This window comes from Lepidochelys olivacea (genome assembly GCF_965140295.1).
Source record: "Lepidochelys olivacea isolate rLepOli2 genome assembly, chromosome: 1".
NCBI lineage: Eukaryota > Metazoa > Chordata > Testudines > Cheloniidae > Lepidochelys > Lepidochelys olivacea.
This window is the reverse complement of record NC_140411.1, coordinates 275,507,385-275,528,332: the sequence shown is the minus strand read 5'-3', so window position 1 is coordinate 275,528,332 and position 20,948 is coordinate 275,507,385.

The window sequence follows — 20,948 nt, the reverse complement described above, 5'->3', positions numbered from 1 at the left end:
TGAGGAGATATTAATAAGATTGGGACTTTTCAAATTGGAAAAGAGACACGACTAAGAGAGGAAACGATAGTTGTCTATAAAATACTGACTGGTGTGGAAAAAGTAAATAAGGAAGTGTTATTTACTCTTTCTCATAACACAAGAACTAGGGGTCACCAAATGAAATTAATAGGCAGCAGGTTTAAAACAAATAAAAGGAAGTATTCCTTTATAGAACGCACAGTCAACGTGTGGAACTCTTTGCCAGAGGATGTTGTGAAGGCCTAGACTATAACAGGGTTCCAAAAAAGAACTTGGAGGACAGGTCCATCAATGCCTATTATCCAAGATGGACAGGAATGGTGTCCCTAGCCTCTGTTTGCCAGAAGCTGGGAATGGGTGACAGGGGATGGATCACTTGGTGATTACCTGATCTGTTCATTCCCTCTGGGGCATTGGCCACTGTCAGAAGACTGGATACTGGGCTAGATGGACCTTTGGTCTGACCCAGTATGGCCATTCTTATGTTGTTATGGTGCAGATCCAATTGAGGGAGTTAGAAGTTTGCCAGTGTGACAAAGGAGCTTGTTCAAAACAGACAAAACAAAAATTTAATACATATCATAGTAGATACTAAAAGTAGCTAGCTCACACTTGCTATCACAACTGTTACAGAAGAGCATACACTTGTACTTGTCTGTTCTTACTTTTGGGTGCCCATGTCTCCATGCACAACCCAGATAAAAACTATAACATTGTCTTCTCTCATCATTTGCGACAGGATATTGCTTTGCAGGTGCTCGGATCATCTTGTTTGCTCACTTCTCTCAGTAAAGAGTAGTCAATTATAATTGACTTTTTTCTAATATATTTTGATTTGGAAGTGATATTTTCTTTTTCTGATCACACAGGAAAAAAGCATCACCTACATAAAGAGGGAGAATACAGAGGTAGTCAGCATGTAGCTCGATAGTTTGCCAAAAATCCAGCTTATGGTACAAGGCAGAATGAGAACAACAAAGTGTGCTGACACTTCCCATCTCAGCAGCTGCAAGAAGATATAATGGGCTTGTTCTTTTCCTATTTCCCTGTGTCCGCTACACTTTGCATTAGAACTACTTCCTTGAGACAGTCAATGGTAATCTCCATACGTTGTTGTCATGGGACTGAGTAGCAACTAAATGAAATAGTACTGTGGTTGATCTTGTTTTAGTCCATTTAGGAACATAACCATAGTGATCAGACCATTCATCCATCTAGGCTGGCAACATGCCTGCATCTGCAGCCAGTACTTGATGTTTTAAAGAAATGACTCCACGCTACACCTAGCTAATTGTGAAATACTGTTCATGGATGGAAAACAACTCCTTCCATTACCTCTGCAGTGATTAGCCTCTATACTGAAGCATGAGATTTTAATAGCTCTGGGCTAAATTCTGTGGTTCTTCATCAAGCAAAACTCGATTGAAATCAAGTTTTGCATCAATGACCTGCCAATAAATTGCACGAGTAAGTAAGTAAAAACCATATTAGTAGGAGAATTAAAATGAAAATACTAAACTCATACAGAAAGCTACCGCAAACAGTATTACATAGTAGTCCCCATCATTGCTCTGGTTTCTACTGCCCCTGTGATAGCATCATTCCATATTTTTTGTGTTCTATCCTAACAAATGATGCCTTTGCCCCCTCCACACAAAAGTAACAGTTTGTGAAACTGTAGAATCACTGAGCTTCAAAAAGATGTAGAAAAAAAATCAATACCTCACTAAGAAACTCTTTTGCTAAGCTTTGACTTTCTCCATCTCCACTTACGAAGGAATCAAGGAACCCCAGCACATCTGCACTACCAGGTTTCAGATTGGACAGGAACTGTAGGAGAAGACAAAAAGACCCTTCTTTTTCAAGTTTTTCATACATTTCTGAAGCTGTATAACAATTCCAGGAAAGGAAAGGAGTGGAATGTTTCATTTCAAACTCCTCAAAACAAATTAACTTTTTCCATTTTTAAAAATCATGTGCCCCCCCCACACACACACACACACAATTAGGCAAAAGTGACACAAATTAGTGAAATATTTTGATATATCCAAATCTGCATTTTTCTCCAAACAAAGTTTTGACCAGAAAGTCTCACCCAGCTCTGGTTTTAACACATTAGCTAGTCAAAATAAACTATCAAGATCCTAGGGGATATCTTGCCCAGCTAACAGTCCTAGAAGCCACAAGGGGAGAGGCAATTCTTGAATTCGTTCTAAGTGGAGCACAGGATCTGATGCAAGAGGTGAATATAGTTGAACCACTCTATAATAGTTACCAGAATGTAATTAATTTTAACATCCTTGTATGGGGAGGAGGAAATACCAAAAAGCAGCACACCACAGTAGCATTTTATTTCAAGCAGGGGAACTACACAAAAATGGGGGTACTAGCTGAATGGAAATTAAAAGAAACAGTGACAAGAGTGAAATGCCTGCAAGTTTCATGGAAACTTTTTAAAAAATACCATAATAGAAGCTCAAATTAAAATGTATACCCCAAATTTAAAAAAAACAGTAAGAAGAACAAAAAAAATGCCACCATAGTTAAACAGCAGAGTAAAAGAGGCAGTTAAAGGTCAAAAAAGCATCCTTTAAAAATTGGAAGTGAAATCCTACCAAGGAAAATAGAAAGACACAAACGCTGGCAAGTAAAGTGTAAAAGCATAATTAGACAGGCCCAAAAGATTTTCGAGAGCAACTAGCAAATGGCACAAAAACTAAACAGAAAAAAAAAATTAAGTACATCAGAACTAGGAAGCCTGCCAAACAATCAGTGGGGTGACTGTATGATCAAGGTGCTAAAGGAGCACACAAGGAAGACAAGGCCATTGTGGAAGATTTAAATGAATTCTTTGCATCGGTCTTCATTGCAGATAATATGAGGAAGATTCCTGCACCTAAGCCTTTCTTTTTAGGTGACAAATCTTAGGAACCATCCTGGACTGAGGTGTTAATAGAGGTGGTTTTAGAACAAACTGATAAATTAAATATTAATAAGTCACCAGGACCAGATGGTATTCACCCAAAAGTTCTGAAAGAACTCAAATATGAAATTGCAGAATTACCAGCTGTGGTATGTTACCTATTACCTTAATCAGCTTCTGTACCACATGACTGGAGTCACATTAACTATTCTACAATTTTTTTTAAAAGGTTCAGAGGCAATCCTGGCAGTTACAGGCCAATACATCTAATTTCAGTACCAGGTAAATTGGTTAAAATTACAGTGAAGAAAAGATTTATCAGACACATATATGAACATAATGTGCTGGGAAAGAGCCAACATTGCTTTTTAAAGGGAAATCATGCCTCACCAATGTATTAGAATTCTCTGAGGGGGGTGAACATGCATGTGAACAAGTGTGATCCAGGGGATATAGTGTACATGAACTTTCAGAAAGCCTTTGACAAGATCCCTCACCAAAGGCTCTTAAGCAAAGTAAGCAATCATGGGATAAGAGAGAAGATCCTCTCATGGCTCAGTAACTGGATAAGAGACAGGGAACAAAGGGTAGAAATAAATGGCCAGTTTTCTGAATGAAGACTGGTAAATAGCAGGGTCACCCAGGGATCTGTCCTGGGACCAGTGCTGTTCAACATATTCATAAATTATCTGAAAAATGGGATAAACAGTGAGGTGGCAAAGTTCGCAGATGATACAAACTTACTCAAGATGGTTAAGTCCAAAGCAGACTTTGAAAAGTTACAAAGGGATCTCACAGAGCTGAGTGACTGGGCAACAAAATGTCAGATGAAATTCAATTTTGTAAATGCAAAGTAATGCACATTGGAACACATAATCCCATCTATACATACAAAATGATGAGGGTCTAAATTATCTGATCAGCAATCAAAAAACCTAACAATGTTAGGAACCATTAGGAAAGTGATAGATAATAAGACAGTAAATATCATAATGCCACTATATAAATCCATTGTATGCTTGAATACTGTGTGTGGTTCTGGTCACCCACCTCAAAGAGATATATTAGAATTGGAAAAGGTCAATAACAGTGATTAGGGATATGGAACAGCTTCCATATGAAGAGAAGTTAAAAAGACTGGGAAAGTTCAGTTCGGAAAAGAGATGACTGAGAGGGGATATGATGGAGGTCTATTAAATCATGAATGGTGTGGAGAAAGTGAACAAGGAAGTGTTATTTACCCCTTCACATAACACAAGAACCAGGGGTCACCCAATTAAATTAATAGGTAGTAGGTTTAAAACAAACAAAAGGAAGTATTTCTTCACACAATGCACAGTCAAGCTGTCTGCGGAACTTGTTGCCGGGTGATGCTGTGAAGGTCAAAAGTATAACTGGGTTCAAAAAAGAATTAGATAAATTCAAGGAAGATATGTCCATCAATGGCTATTGCCAAAGGTGGTCAGGGACGCAACCCCATACTTTGGGTGTCCCTAAGCCTCTGACTATTAGATTCTGGGATTGGACGCAAGATGGATCATGCAATAATTGCCCTGTTCTGTTCATTCCCTCTGAAGGACCTGGCATTGGCTACTGTCAGAAGACAGCATACTAGGCTCGATGGACCACTGGTCTGCTAAAGCATGGCCATTCTTAAGTTCTCAACATGTTAAAACTACAGCTGCCTTGTCTATATTAGAATTTTAATAGATGTTTGTTAACATGTTTTAGCTAACACATAACCACACTTTTTCCTAATGAAGACAAGTCCTGAGACTTGATAGCAAGGTCTATAATTATAAGCTTTATGAAATTGTCTACCATATTTAGGTATTCACCTCAACTGTGAATACCTGAAGGGTCATCTCAGCATGCATTATATACAGTGAAAAACCTTAGGAATGATTCTCTAGGGACATCTTGGGGAGGAGGGGCTGGTGGGGGGACGGGGGACTGGAGGGGGGTTGCAAACACCTGAACAAGGATCTGGGCAGGATATTCCCAGCACATTGTAGTTATATTATGTTGATTAGCAGCAGTGTGGCAGGGTTACTTCTGGATAGCACTGAAAGAGGCCAGGTACCCACAGCATTAAAGCTAAAAAATATTAAAACAGAGAAAGCTACAGCAGTATAAAAACAGCAGTTGTTTAGGGAGCAGCAGACACTGCTATCACAAGTTATGTGACCAATCCACCACAGCCCCTGTACAAAAAGTCTAACTGAGGCCTATATTTCTTCATTTAGCTTATGTATATTAATTAAAATTGTAGCAGTAGTATTATTCTTTTCTCCCTCTCCTCTTCATATAATCAGTCTGCTAAGTAATAGCCCTAAGTCAATGTTTTAGGTGGGGCACTTAGTCAATGTTTTAGCTGCATTTGCTAACAAAGGGCATTTTTAAAGGCCTGACAAATGAAGCAGGTGTGGCTGCTTTGGAACCCAACCCACCCTAAGGGAATGTTATCATGTACTGCTTACTTAGTGGTGAATTCAAAAAGCTCCCTGTAGTGCGGCACTGCAGCTGGTGGGCTCCTTAAGTGAAACTGCTCAGCCTCTGCTTGCATACATGAATGGGTACATATACTCACTACTTACTGAGGCTTTTGAACATGTCCCTCAGAGCTCTGCTGTGGTTACCGGGTTATTCAGCAAGTCATTATGCTGCTTAGGAACTCCCTACTGCAATGTGCACTAGACAGCATAGGGTATGATTGTAGCCATTGCCCTTGAATCTTTCTTGTTGAAGAACAATCTGTTCAATTAGCAGTTTTTAACAACATATAGAATTGGGATAACATTTAATTTAATTTAAACTGATTTTATTTTTCTCACTTGTCTGAGGAGGGTAGTGCAAGTCACTAGTCAATGTTCAGGTACTTGATTTCAAGTTAAGTTTAAAATGGTAAAAGAATAGTGATTCTTATTCAGGAGGGTGGTACACTACAATCTCTGTAGTTAGAGATAAGGAAATGATCTCTGTGTTTAGTGGCATCTGTTTTTGTTAAAGAGTCAAAGATATAGTACCACCCCATTTGTTTAGTGCAAGTCTGCAAGACACTACTGCTGGTATTATGGATAGCTTTTTTTTAATCTTGACAACTTGGTTTTACTGTGACTTGTTTCTATAAAAAGACAATACTTGCTGTCAAACATGTCCGATTATCACTAGACATGGACATCTTTTGCTTGAGAAAAGACAAGAAGCTCCCTAAATGTTGGTCCATTCCTTGTACCTAAACATTTATAGTTTTGGATTAGCTCACAGGGAGGCTGTCATAAATATAAAGGGAAGGGTAAACCCCTTTGAAATCCCTCCTGGCCAGGGGAAAGCTCCTCTCACCTGTAAAGGGTTAAGAAGCTAAAGGTAACCTCGCTGGCACCTGACCAAAATGACCAATGAGGAGACAAGATACTTTCAAAAGCTGGGAGGAGGGAGAGAAACAAAGGGTTTGTGGGTCTGTCTGTAGTCGTCTTGGCCGGGGACAGAACAGGAATGGAGTCTTAGAACTTTTAGTAAGTAATCTAGCTAGGTATGTGTTAGATTATGATTTCTTTAAATGGCTGAGAAAAGAATTGTGCTGAATAGAATAACTATTTCTGTCTGTGTATCTTTTTTGTAACTTAAGGTTTTGCCTAGAGGGGTTCTCTATGTTTTTGAATCTAATTACCCTGTAAGATATATACCATCCTGATTTTACAGGGGGGATTTCTTTATTTCTATTTACTTCTATTTTTTATTAAAAGTCTTCTTGTAAAACACTGAATGCTTTTTCATTGTTCTCAGATCCAAGGGTTTGGGTTTGTGGTCACCTATGCAAATTGGTGAGGCTTTTTATCCAACATTTCCCAGGAAAGGGGGGGTGCAAGTGTTGGGAGGATTGTTCATTGTTCTTAAGATCCAAGGGTCTGGGTCTGTAGTCACCTAGACAAATTGGTGAGGCTTTTTACCAAACCTTGTCCAGGAAGTGGGGTGCAAGGTTTTGGGAAGTATTTTGGGGGGAAGGACGCGTCCAAACAGCTCTTCCCCAGTAACCAGTATTAGTTTGGTGGTGGTAGCGGCCATTCCAAGGATAACGGGGGTAATATTTTGTACCTTGGGGAAGTTTTGACCTAAGCTGGTAAAGATAAGCTTAGGAGATTTTTCATGCAGGTCCCCACATCTGTACCCTAGAGTTCAGAGTGGGGGAGGAACCTTGACATGGTGGCACAGTGGTGGGATTAACCTGAAATCATTTTGAGATCCAGTTGAGATTTTTTGAACTAGAAATACAGATTTTAAAAAGGAATTTTTAGGAAGTCCAGAAGGCAGCTTTGAAACTGAAAGCAGCTTGGTTTCTCTCTGCTTTGTGGCCAAGCAGAGACAAAAGGGGATTATCTTGTGAATTGCAGGTTTTCTTGCCTGGAGGCAGGGTACTTACCTCCTGCAGGGAAATTCACAGTCTTCCAACCCAGAGGTTTTTTTTTTTTCTTTTCTTCCTAAAAGTAAATAGGGGGTGTGTGCTCTACCCATTTGCCTGGAGACAAAAGTGGCAGGGTTTTTTTTTAGGATTTTGATTTTTTTTTCTGTTTTACAAGGAGCACAGGTTTGAAAAGAAATTTTTTTTTTCTTTGGGCTGGGTAAGCAGTTTTCCAAGTAGTTGGAGGTTTTTTGCTTTAATTTGGGCCCAGAGCAGAGACAAGGGAATTGTCTTTTTCTGTAGGCTGACAATCACTATCAGAGAATAGGTACTCTATTCCAGCACAGCAAAAGTTTACAGCCAAGTTTTGTTTGTTTATTTCTAAACCTCGGGTGTAAAGTTAGTTAAAAACAGAGAGGTTAGAATGGCCAAATCCTCAGCTCGACTACAGCTGGAATTAGCCAAATTTCAGGCTGAGGAAAAACAAAGGGAACATGAAAGACAGATAGAACTCATGCGGCTGAAGGAGGAGGAGAAGGAAAAAGAGAGGAAGCATGTGGAGGAGATGGAGAGGATAAAGGCCCAGCAGAATATACCAACAAACCCTAGCAATCCTTCTCCAGGTACCACTTCCCATCCCAGAAAGTTCCCCACCTACAAGGCAGGTGATGATACTGAGGCCTTCTTAGAAAACTTCGAAAGGGCCTGCCTTGGGTACAACATCTCTACTGACCAATACATGGTAGAGCTGAGGCCGCAGCTCAGTGGACCCTTAGCTGAGGTGGCAGCTGAAATGCCTAAAGAACACATGAACAAGTATGAACTGTTTAAATCCAAGGCGAGAGTCAGAATGGGGATAACACCCGAGCAGTCTCGTCGGAGGTTCAGAGCCCTAAGGTGGAAACCAGACATGTCATTTACCCGACATGCCTACCACATTGTAAAACATTGGGATGCCTGGATATCAGGAGCAAGTGTTGGATCTCCAGTAAATTTGCCCTTCCTAATGAAAATGGAACAATTCTTAGAGGGTGTTCCTGAGGAAATAGAAAGATACATCCTAGATGGGAAACCCAAAACTGTAATTGAGGCAGGAGAGATTGGAGCCAGATGGGTGGAGGTGGCAGAGAAGAAGAAAACTGGTCGCAGTTGGAGCGGAGACCAGAAGGGACCACCCCAGACCACACCCTATTACCGGGGGCCGCCCAAAGCCCCACCTACCTCCCAAAGAACCCTCCAGACCCCTTATCGTCCCACCACCCCGTTCTCCAGCAACCCTCCTCGCCCCAGTGACCCGTCAGCTGGACGATGTTTTAAGTGTAACGAGCTGGGGCATGTAAAGGCCAACTGCCCCAAGAACCCCAACAGATTACAGTTCATTGCACCGGAATCACACCAGAGGTCCACAGGCCCAGATACCTCCCAGATACCCTTGGAGCGGAGGGAAACTGTGAGTGTGGGTGGGAAGAAGGTCACCGCGTGGAGGGACACCGGAGCACAAGTGTCAGCTATCCATGCTTCCTTAGTGGACCCCAATTTAATCAACCCAGAGATCCAAGTGACGATTCAACCCTTCAAGTCCAACTCTTTCAATTTGCCTACAGCCAAGTTGCCTGTCCAGTACAAGGGCTGGTCAGGAATGTGGACTTTTGCAGTCTATGATGATTATCCCATCCCCATGCTGTTGGGGGAAGACTTGGCCAATCATGTGAAGCAGGCCAAGAGGGTGGGAATGGTCACCCGCAACCAGGCTAAACAAGCCGTGAGGCCTAGCTCTGTTCCGGAAACTTCTATCAGGACCCAGTCAGAGGTGATGGACCTGGACCCCAGGCCAATGTCTGCAACAGCAGTAGTGGATCCAGTCCCAGAGACCCAGACGGAACCAGTCCCAGAACCGGAACCAGCCGAACAACCAACACCAGACCCCGTGTCAGCACTGAATCCAGTACTTGCAACCTCAACACCAGAGGGCCCCACCGAACCTGAACTGGCAGCAGCCGATAACCCTACACAAGAGGCTCAGCCGGAGCCTGAATCCCAACACAGTACACCAGCGGAGAGCGGTTCACCGTCAACAGAAACAGCTCCATCCCCTATATCGCTTCCAGAGGGACCAAGCCTAGGTCCACAATCCCATGAGGAACTGATGTCTCCAGCATCAAGGGAACAGTTCCAGACCGAACAGGAAGCAGATGAAAGCCTCCAGAGAGCTTGGACGGCGGCACGGAGCAACCCACCGCCTCTCAGCTCTTCTAATCGATCCAGGTTTGTTGTAGAAAGAGGACTTTTATACAAGGAAACTCTTTCTGGGGGACACCAGGAAGACTGGCATCCTCAGAGACAGTTGGTAGTTCCAACTAAATACCGGGCCAAGCTCTTGAGCTTAGCCCATGATCACCCTAGTGGCCATGCTGGGGTGAACAGGACCAAAGACCGTTTGGGGGGGTCATTCCACTGGGAGGGAATGGGCAAGGATGTTTCTACCTATGTCCAGTCTTGTGAGGTGTGCCAAAGAGTGGGAAAACCCCAAGACCAGGTCAAAGCTCCTCTCCAGCCACTCCCCATCATTGAAGTTCCATTTCAGCGAGTAGCTGTGGATATTCTGGGTCCTTTTCCGAAAAAGACACCCAGAGGAAAGCAGTACATACTGACTTTCATGGATTTTGCCACCCGATGGCCGGAAGCAGTAGCTCTAAGCAACACCAGGGCTAAAAGTGTGTGCCAGGCACTAGCAGACATTTTTGCCAGGGTAGGTTGGCCCTCCGACATCCTCACAGATGCAGGGACTAATTTCCTGGCAGGAACTATGAAAAACCTTTGGGAAGCTCATGGGGTAAATCACTTGGTTGCCACTCCTTACCATCATCAAACAAATGGCATGGTGGAGAAGTTTAATGGAACTTTGGGGGCCATGATACGTAAATTCGTAAATGAGCACTCCAATGATTGGGACCTAGTATTGCAGCAGTTGCTCTTTGCCTACAGAGCTGTACCACATCCCAGTTTAGGGTTTTCCCCATTTGAACTTGTATATGGCCGTGAGGTTAAGGGGCCATTGCAGTTGGTGAAGCAGCAATGGGAGGGATTTACACCTTCTCCAGGAACTAACATTCTGGACTTTGTAACCAACCTACAAAACACCCTCCGAACCTCTTTAGCCCTTGCTAGAGAAAACTTACAGGATGCTCAAAAAGAGCAAAAAGCCTGGTATGATAAACATGCCAGAGAGCGTTCCTTCAAAGTAGGAGACCAGGTCATGGTCTTAAAGGCGCTCCAGGCCCATAAAATGGAAGCATCGTGGGAAGGGCCATTCGTGGTCCAGGAGCGCCTGGGAGCTGTTAATTATCTCATAGCATTCCCCACCTCCAACCGGAAGCCTAAGGTGTACCATATTAATTCTCTAAAGCCCTTTTATTCCAGAGAATTAAAGGTTTGTCAGTTTACAGCCCAGGGAGGAGACGACGCTGAGTGGCCTGAAGGTGTCTACTACGAAGGGAAATGTGCTGGTGGTGTGGAAGAGGTGAACCTCTCCATGACCCTTGGGCGTATGCAGCGACAGCAGATCCAGGAGCTGTGCACTAGCTACGCGCCAACGTTCTCAGCCACCCCAGGACTGACTGAACGGGCATACCACTCCATTGACACAGGTAATGCTCACCCAATTAGGGTCCAACCTTACCGGGTGTCTCCTCAAGCTAAAACTGCTATAGAACGGGAGATCCAGGATATGTTACAGATGGGTGTAATCCGCCCCTCTGAAAGTGCATGGGCATCTCCAGTGGTTCTAGTTCCCAAACCAGATGGGGAAATACGTTTTTGCGTGGACTACCGTAAGCTAAATGCTGTAACTCGCCCAGACAACTATCCCATGCCACGCACAGATGAACTATTAGAGAAACTGGGACGGGCCCAGTTCATCTCTACCTTGGACTTAACCAAGGGGTACTGGCAGGTACCGCTAGATGAATCTGCCAAGGAAAGGTCAGCCTTCATCACACATCTCGGGCTGTATGAATTTAATGTACTCCCTTTCGGGCTGCGAAATGCACCCGCCACTTCCCAAAGACTTGTAGATGGTCTCCTAGCGGGATTAGGAGAATATGCAGTTGCCTACCTTGACGATGTGGCCATATTTTCGGATTCCTGGGCAGACCACCTGGAACATCTACAAAAAGTCCTTGAGCGCATAAGGGAGGCAGGACTAACTGTTAAGGCTAAGAAGTGTCAAATAGGCCTAAACAGAGTGACTTACCTTGGACACCAGGTGGGTCAAGGAACTATCAGCCCCCTACAGGCCAAAGTGGATGCTATCCAAAAGTGGCCTATCCCAAAGTCAAAGAAACAGGTTCAATCCTTCTTAGGCTTGGCCGGTTATTACAGACGATTTGTACCGCACTACAGCCAAATCGCTGCCCCACTGACAGACCTAACCAAAAAGAAACAGCCAAATGCTGTTCAGTGGACCGGAAAGTGTCAGAAGGCCTTTAACAAGCTTAAAGCGACACTCATGTCTGACCCTGTACTAAGGGCCCCAGACTTTGACAAACCGTTCCTAGTAACCACAGATGCATCCGAGCGTGGTGTGGGAGCAGTTTTAATGCAGAAAGGACCTGATCAAGAATTCCACCCTGTAGTGTTTCTCAGCAAAAAACTGTCTGAGAGGGAAAGCAACTGGTCAGTCACTGAAAAAGAATGTTATGCCATTGTCTACGCTCTGGAAAAGCTACGCCCATATGTTTGGGGACGGCGTTTCCACCTGCAAACCGACCATGCTGCACTAAAGTGGCTTCACACCGTCAAAGAAACTAACAGAAAACTTCTTCGGTGGAGTTTAGCTCTCCAAGATTTTGATTTCGACATCCAACACATCTCAGGAGCTTCTAACAAAGTGGTTGATGCACTCTCCCGTGAAAGTTTCCCAGAATCAACTGGTTAAAATCGTCCTTGAGATGTGGAAAATATTGTTAGTCTTTATGTACTTGGTAGTATATTTAGAGATGCATGTGTCTTATTAACTCTGTTTTCCTAGAGCTCCAGGAAGAAATCCCAGCCAGTGTTTCACCCTAGCTGAGATTTGGGGGGCGTGTCATAAATATAAAGGGAAGGGTAAACCCCTTTGAAATCCCTCCTGGCCAGGGGAAAGCTCCTCTCACCTGTAAAGGGTTAAGAAGCTAAAGGTAACCTCGCTGGCACCTGACCAAAATGACCAATGAGGAGACAAGATACTTTCAAAAGCTGGGAGGAGGGAGAGAAACAAAGGGTTTGTGGGTCTGTCTGTAGTCGTCTTGGCCGGGGACAGAACAGGAATGGAGTCTTAGAACTTTTAGTAAGTAATCTAGCTAGGTATGTGTTAGATTATGATTTCTTTAAATGGCTGAGAAAAGAATTGTGCTGAATAGAATAACTATTTCTGTCTGTGTATCTTTTTTGTAACTTAAGGTTTTGCCTAGAGGGGTTCTCTATGTTTTTGAATCTAATTACCCTGTAAGATATATACCATCCTGATTTTACAGGGGGGATTTCTTTATTTCTATTTACTTCTATTTTTTATTAAAAGTCTTCTTGTAAAACACTGAATGCTTTTTCATTGTTCTCAGATCCAAGGGTTTGGGTTTGTGGTCACCTATGCAAATTGGTGAGGCTTTTTATCCAACATTTCCCAGGAAAGGGGGGGTGCAAGTGTTGGGAGGATTGTTCATTGTTCTTAAGATCCAAGGGTCTGGGTCTGTAGTCACCTAGACAAATTGGTGAGGCTTTTTACCAAACCTTGTCCAGGAAGTGGGGTGCAAGGTTTTGGGAAGTATTTTGGGGGGAAGGACGCGTCCAAACAGCTCTTCCCCAGTAACCAGTATTAGTTTGGTGGTGGTAGCGGCCATTCCAAGGATAACGGGGGTAATATTTTGTACCTTGGGGAAGTTTTGACCTAAGCTGGTAAAGATAAGCTTAGGAGATTTTTCATGCAGGTCCCCACATCTGTACCCTAGAGTTCAGAGTGGGGGAGGAACCTTGACAGAGGCCCTCATTCCCACTTCTCCCTCTGCAGTCTTTCAGCCCTTGATCAGGTCCACAGCAACATCCCATTCATATGGCCCTCCCTAGTTTTCAGCTACACTTCCAAGAAAATTTTATACCTCCATGTTATAGACTCCACAGCACCTCTTCATGCAGAGACCCAGCACTGCAGTCCCTCTGCCTCACCCTCCAGATTTTGGTGTTCTATGCAGTGATTTGCCCTCCAGCCAGGTCACACTAAGAGTTCCACCCCTTCTGGGGTAACAACATCCAAACACATTAGGCTCAATCCTACATAGACTCTTTTCCTTGGCTCTGTAAAGTTCTTCCTCACTCTGTGACAAAATGCTGTCTCCTGGGGCTTTCTCCCTGACAGCTTACTTCCACCCAAGCTGTTGACCCTCACAGTTTCTTCCCTAGAATCTCTTATATAGACTTATAGGCTTTAAGATCAGAAGGGACCATCATGGTCATCTAGTCTGACCTCCTGCACATTCCAGGCCACCGCACCTTACCCATCCACTCCTGTAATAGACCCCTAACCTCTGGCTGAGTTACTGAAGTCCTCAAATCATGGTTTAAAGACTTCAAGTTACAAAGAATTCACCATTTACACTAGTTTAAACCTGCAAATGACCCATGCCCTGTGCTGCAGAGGAAGGAGAAAAACCCCCAGGGTCTTAGCCAATCTGACCTGGAGGAAAATTTCTTCCTGATACCAAATACAGTGATCAGTTAGACTCTGAATATGTAGGCAAGGCCCACCAGGCAGATACCTGGGAAAGCATTCTCTATATGAACCTAGAAGCCACCCCATTTTGTGTCCTGTCTCCTGCAGTTGGGGATTTTTGTTACTGGCAGTTGCCGATGGGCCAAATGCCATTGTAGGCAGTCCCTTCATACCATCCCCTCCATAAACGTATAAAGCTCAGTCTTGAAGCCGGTTAGAGTTTCCCCCCCCACTGCTCCCCTTGGAAGCCTTCTCCAGAACTTCACTCCTCTGATGGTTAGAAACTTTCATCTAATTTTGAGCCTAAACTTGTTGATGGTCTGTTTATAACATTTGTTCTTGTGCCCATGCTGGTGCTTAACTTAAATAACTCCTCTCCCTCCCTAGTATTTATCTCTCTGATATATTTATAGACAGAAATCATATCTCCCCTCAGCCTTCTTTTGGTTAGGCTAAACATATTTAGCTCTTTGAGTCTCCTCTCATAAGGGAGGTTTCCCATTCCTCAGATCATCCTAATAGCCCTTCTCTGTACTTGTCCAGTTTGAATTTATCTTTCTTAAACATCGGAGACCGGAATTGCCCACAGTATTCCAGAGGTCTCACCAGTGCCTTGTATAATGGTACTAACACTTTCCTGTGTCTACTGGAAATACCTCGCCTGATGCATCCTCGAACTTCATTAGCCTTTTTCATGGCCGCATCACATTGACAGCTCATAGTCATCCTGTGATGAACCAATACACCCAGGTCTTTCTCCTCTTCTGTCACTTCCAACTAATAAGCCCCCATCTTATACCAAAAATTCTTGCTGTTAGTCCCTAAAGGCACTTTTCACTATTAAATTTCATCCCATCTCCAGTTTTCAAGGTCACCCAGGTCTTCTTGTATGATATTCCGGTCCTCCTCTGTATAGGCTATAGTTCTGATCTTTGTGTCACCTGCAAATTTTATTTGCACACGCTCACTTTTTGTGACAAGGTCAGTAATAAAAATGTTAAATAAGATTGGTCCCAAGACCGATCTCTGAGGAACTCCACTAGTAACCTCCCTCCAACCTGACAGTTCACTTTTCCATATGGCCCGTTGTAGTCGCCTCTTTAACTAGTTCCTTATCCACCCAAGCCTGCTTTAGGAGTCGTCTTCTCCCCAGCTGCCCTCTCCTTTCAGGAACATTTCTATTAACCATATCTTCAAAAAAAGAAAAGGAGTACTTGTGGCACTTTAGAGACTAACCAATTTATTTGAGCATGAGCTTTCGTGAGCTACAGCTCACTTCATCGGATGCTGTAGCTCACGAAAGGTCATGCTCAAATAAATTGGTTAGTCTCTAAGGTGCCACAAGTACTCCTTTTCTTTTTGTGAATACAGACTAACACGGCTGTTACTCTGAAACCTGTCATATCTTCAAAGGTATTTAGGCTCCTTTGAGGTTCTAGGCCCAAGCTCCTTCCTGCAGGCCCCTCTCTGGTTCCTTTCCTAGAGAGAAAACTTCAAACTTCCTCTCCTTCCCACACCTCTTTACCATACAGTCTTGTGTTCCCCACTGAATCTAATCCTTAATTACCGTATTCCCTCCAGGTGCCCAGAATGGGCTAATTGGGTTCTCCAACTCTACCAGCATTGTGTTTATACTCCATCAAAACCCAAATAATTGTTTTAGATCCTAATACTTCATTTTTGAATACCTGTATGTTCCAGATTCCAGTGCATGCCAGGTCACACAAATTCAAAATGGAAATGCTGATACTTAGCAGTGCAGATACAGGTTGGCATTGAGATTTTTAAAGAACTAAGGGAAAATCCAATGGGAATATGGTCTGAGTGTTCTAGACTAGAGTAAGGGTAGAGACTGACTGTTGGCTGAAGAAGGAGCAAACAGAAAGCCGGTTGGCTTAGTCCTTGAAAACAAGTGCAAGTGAAAAGCTTCTGGATCTCCCCAAGGAGTACTGTTGTCACAAGGATGAAGGAGAAAATGTTCCTAGTGAAGAGTTCAGGGCAGGGGACGGTTTTACAAATTTGATTAGTTCAAATGAAGCTTCATATCAACATCCAGGCTGGGATTTTTAAAGGAATTTAGGAGTTAGGTGTCCATCTCCCACTGAGATTTGAATGCTGAACTATTTTAGGATCTTTTGAAAAATCTCATCCCCAATCTTTTGAGTGTTTCTATGAACAAAACTTTTGAACTTTTGCCCACTACAAGTGCCATGCCAGGAATCTCTCATGCACTATATAATCTCCCTCAGTTTACTGCATGTCAAGAAGGAAGCTGGCTGTATTTTTTGTTGCCCACTGCACGTTGAACTTTTCTGTATTTATTGAGCCTCTGGAGTTAGTTTTGCTATAATTTTGAATCACAATACGGCATCTCTTGAACCTCCCTGTTAGTATCTCTAAGGGAGATGACATCGGATTCTTGACTCACTTGTTAGGTGTGGTTCTTTAACTCCAATCTGATATAAGAGAGGAAAGAGATCTAGGGCAGAAATAATCCAGGAGGAAAGCCATAGGAACAGCCAAATTCAAAGAACTCCCCCCTCAAGGAACTAGCTGAGGCTTAGATTTCTGTGTTATTGGTTGGTTATAAATAAAGCCAAGCCCCAGGAAAGGGGTGAGTTTAGACACTGACTTGGGATGCATAAACTGTTGAGGATGTGGAGGGACTCAGCTCATTGACAAGGCCTTAATAACAACAATGGAGATCCTGTGGCCTAAATCATAGTAGATTACTATGGTAAAGCACAGCTATGGCAACATAGGTTGAAAACGTCATGTACATCACACATAAAATAAGATCCATGCTCTCCTCCTTATCTGTAGTGGATACTAAACAAATGCAAATACTATCATTTCACTGTACACATTAAGCTTGAGTTTGAGTGCAGCTATATCTTCTATTAAAAAAAATCCTAATCTACATTCAGCACTTATGAATTCTGTGAAGGGACACACAAAACTCTAATTGACAGTTTGTTCTTTTTATAGTTATCCAGAAGAAATATTACTTGAGATTTGTTTCTGCCTAATTATCAGCATATGCCAATTTTGGTTTTGACCTCACCTGTTCCCCTCCCTATTTACATTCTTCCTTATTAAACTGCTGCCTGTGTTCTTCAGCTGACTGCATTTAGAAAGGTAATCTTTATTGTTTTCAAGTGTTTCCCAGTGAAGCATTTTCTGTAGCATACATGTATAATTACAACATTCGTTATTTATTTTAAAGCATTTTACTATTGCAACTCAACTCTTCATTCAGGTGCTCATTTTTTAGAAAATCTTGGCTGAGACTATTTTGATTCAAAGAACTAGTAATAGTGTTTGAATGGGGTGGGCTCCCATAATACTCTAAGCAGTTAGTTTTAGGAGAAAATTTTGCAGGAAAAAATTAGTATTCCAGGCCCAGAATTAAAAGAAGCACTGTGAAGTTTTGCTGTATTCTGTCCTTTCATTTCTAGGGTTTTATTTCCAAGGGTTTCCCCCCTCTTCCTTCTTCCTCTTTTTATGTTTGCCCAGTCACACTGACATTTTTCTGTAAACTGATGATCTGTGCTCCATTATTATTCCACATTAAACTGCTGCAGAATGCCAGTCAGGCATTATGATTTTTTTCACTCCAGCTGTGCTGAATCACAAGGAGATATGAAGTAATTGACCTTGTTGTTCACTGAATTGTACAGTGCTTTGCTACCTACTGCTTTGTGCCACTTACTTCATTTCACACATCTTCTAAAGTCACAACCTTTGTAGTGGATATTACTCTCCAACACAGACAAAAACCACCTTTACAAAAGTAAAGCATTAAACATGATCAGTCCAACATCCTGGGAAAACAGAGGCCAAGCAAACCTGCAGTACTAAGATGCAGGATTCCAGTTGTGAAGATAAGCATTTGGAAAAACTCTATTGGGCAGTTAATCCCTGGTACTCTTTGGGGGAAGAGACTATGCCTTTTGTTATGTTTCTAAACTATCTAGCCCCATTGTGGGTGCTACCTGAAACAGATAATGAAAGCATAATAAAATGATGTTACTCCAGTCGAAGATCCATGACTGAAGTCAGTGTAGTTACCTCAGGGATGAATTTGGCCCTAAATGTTTTACAACCCAATTAAAAAAATGTATGGGGTATTTTAAAAGAGAAAAAATAAAAAGAAAAAATTATTTGAAGTTTTTTGACATAAAAACAAATAGAAACAAAGAACTCACCCTGTCCCCTCATTCCTACCCTCCTCCTTTCCAAGTTCTCATCTTCCTTGCTCTAGTTCCAATCCATTCTTTTCCTATTTTCTCCTAGTTGGTGATAGCTCTTGCATCTTAGCTTACATGTCCACTCTGCCTTGTCTGATGCAGGAACATTAAAAAAAATAGGGCCAAATTATACTCTTATGAAGTTGAGCAGCACTGTGGGAGGAATTAGTATATTAGCAGAGCAGTGGTGACAGGAAGCATTCGGGCTGTTAAAACATACTACCTCCTGTGTACTAGGGAAAGCATTATTTAGCATGCCGTTTCTTACCCTTGCCTACTTCAAGAAAACAAAAATAATGAGTCAGATCCCCAAAGATGTCAGGAGATTGGCACCACTAATCATGAGACATTAAAAACATGATCAAATCAAATTTGTAGTCTATCCTTTGACTAACTCCTGTCTATCTTCCGGCTGCATGTGCGAGATAATTTCAGGTTGAGTCAATCTTTAATGCAGGCAAAAATGCATGCCTGTACTACCTCTGATGGAGATCCCACATACCCTCTCCTCACCCCTCAAATGTGGGAACTGCCACCCATTTCCTATTATTGTCTTGACACCCGCCCCCCGGCTCACTTACCCCCTATGCCCCCAGGTTTTCTCCTCTGCCCATATCGCAAGTAGATGAGAAGTACCAAGGCAGCACAAGGCAGGAAAGATTTGCTGCTGGGTCCAGGGCCCCAGACCCAGCAGCAGTTTACCCCATCCTACCCCTCCACTGCCTCCTGCTGCCCCAAGTCCAACTGACTGTAATAGAACCATACACTGAAGGGATAAGTGGCAGGGCAGGTCTATGTTCTCAGTCATGAGGTACTTGCACACCAGATCTTTCCAGCCCTGAAAATTGTGGGATTGGAGAACTTTCTCATAGGATTGCAAGAGCTCTTCCTGCAGGAGCCAAAATCCTGTGATCCATCATTGTACGAACAGAGTAGGCAACACTGCCTTGCCCTGGCTGCTCAGAGGGGACTCCCCTTTCTCATCACTGCCCCCAAGCTGGGGGGAGCTGCCATTCTGTCCTCTCCATCTCCCACACAATCACTGTCCTCTGCATCCCCAGCACTCCAGTACCCGTCTCAGCCTTCCTCCTGCCCACCCCACCCCCACATCTCCTGGCACCCTGAAGCCCCTAATTCTGCTCCCTGCTTCCCACAGTGCCCTGCTCACTCTCCACATTCACCTTTCATAGTCTGCTGCATTTTACAGTCTTTGTTCCTTTTCTAGCCCTTTAGACCATCAAGTGGCAGCCATTGTACCTGTGGGCATGGCTTCAATTTCATTGAAAACAATGGGAGGTGCAGCCAGCTTTATTAAGGGCAGCCTGACTGTTAGAAATATTATTGGAGAGAAGCAGACCCTGTTATCAGAAATCAACAGGCACAAACCTATGTACTTTGATCACATCAGACGTAGATATGGAAATAATCTTGAGAAAGTTATCCTGGAAGGAATAGCGGTGAGTCATTGTAGTAGGGGATGACCAGCGAGGAGACTGATAAGGTGGAGTCTGGCAGATCACTAGAAGGTCAACTGCTGAGTGTGTTGAGTTAGCAATGGATTGAGAATGACTCTGAAAATTCTGCTATGATGTCACCAGTACTCTCACACAAATAAATGGACTTTGCATTACGTTCACTTTCGCAAGGAGATAGAATGTTGGAAAATGGCAGCCAACTTGCTGGCTTCAGCCCTATTGAAAGTAATAGAAAATGGTGGCCATTTTGAATAAGGGAAACGTCATGAGGTGGCACCTTTCATCAGATAAGCAAAAAGACACCCCAAACTCACTAGAGTAGCAATAAAATCATGAGAGTTAGCATTACTGATTTCTTTTTTAAAAAGAAACAAATTATTTACACAGGACAACCATCGCAACACTGAGTGGCTAAGGTTATGGCCCTAACCATGCCAAAACTTTGAGGGCTAGGTAGCTACTAGTTATCGTAAGTAGCATGGGCTGAACTAGTGCCTTTCCACACTACCACACACATGCTGCACACATAGCAGCCACTGCCCTCAGAGTGCAAGAGCGGATCCAGGCCATGATCCAGTCCTCTTTGTTTCAACCAGCAAAGTTGACCAAGCACAGAGAGGAACGGGATCTGTAATATCTCGAATGACAGTGGAAGGACCGGGCACTCTTGTGCTTCCTAGGGGGATGGTGGATGCTTCAGGCACCATATCTTCTGAAGCTCCTGCTCGGTTTGTACATTTCCATACTGCCTCCCACCTAGGACTGTGCCTCCCAGGCAAAATTAAGCTTCTCTGCTTAAAATAGTCATATCGGTCATGGGTGTCGGAGTGCTTTGGATTGGGACTCTCAGTATTCAGACTGGAGGAGTCTTGGAGAAAGGTGATGTGAATTCCCAGATTTAAGGCTATTCAAGCCTGTTTGCCAATCCATGTCATATAAATAGAGTCTCAAAGGAGACTGCCAAAGTTTCAAGAGAAGAAAATACCATTTGAGAAGAAAAGAAAGGAATTTACTTATAGAGTGAGAAGAAGCAGCCAAAAGTGAGGAAAAGAATAATCAATATTTAAATATCTCAGCAATCAACCACACAAATAAGAGATACTAGAGTATCATCTTTTACCAATATAAGGTTCCTGAT